Consider the following 493-nt stretch of genomic DNA (forward strand, 5'->3'; position numbering starts at 1 on the left):
CTCGACGTAATCGTGCAATTCACGGACAGGGAGGGAGAAGGTTCACTCTCATTTCGCGCGAGAGAGCGAGACGAGGATCGGGCGATTCGCGCGAGCAGCGAGGTCTACCTGACGATGAATTCGCTGGTAGGTGCGAGCGACTAATTTTGTTTTCTCATCGCATGCCGAAAGCAACGACCCGTGCACATCGCCGCCGATCTCTCTTTCTCTCCCTTCAAGGCTGTCTCGAGACAACCAACCACCTTTTGCCACGAGCACCTGCCGACTGCTCGTGCTCTCGACTCGCTCGTAAATACCTCGGTGTTATCGTACGTATGATTTTACAAACTCGCCGCCTCTACAGTCGCCTCTCGCCTCGCCTCGCCGCGAAGCGATGAGACCGCGATCGTATGCGGCAGGACGGATTATTCGCGCAAACACGTCATGCTCGCTCACTAATCATCACGCCAATTAATTCTGGGTAACGGAGGTGATCGCTAATCTCCGCTGACCG

Source organism: Trachymyrmex septentrionalis, unplaced genomic scaffold (genome assembly GCF_001594115.1).
Source record: "Trachymyrmex septentrionalis isolate Tsep2-gDNA-1 unplaced genomic scaffold, Tsep1.0 scaffold19, whole genome shotgun sequence".
Classification (NCBI taxonomy): Eukaryota; Metazoa; Arthropoda; class Insecta; order Hymenoptera; family Formicidae; genus Trachymyrmex; species Trachymyrmex septentrionalis.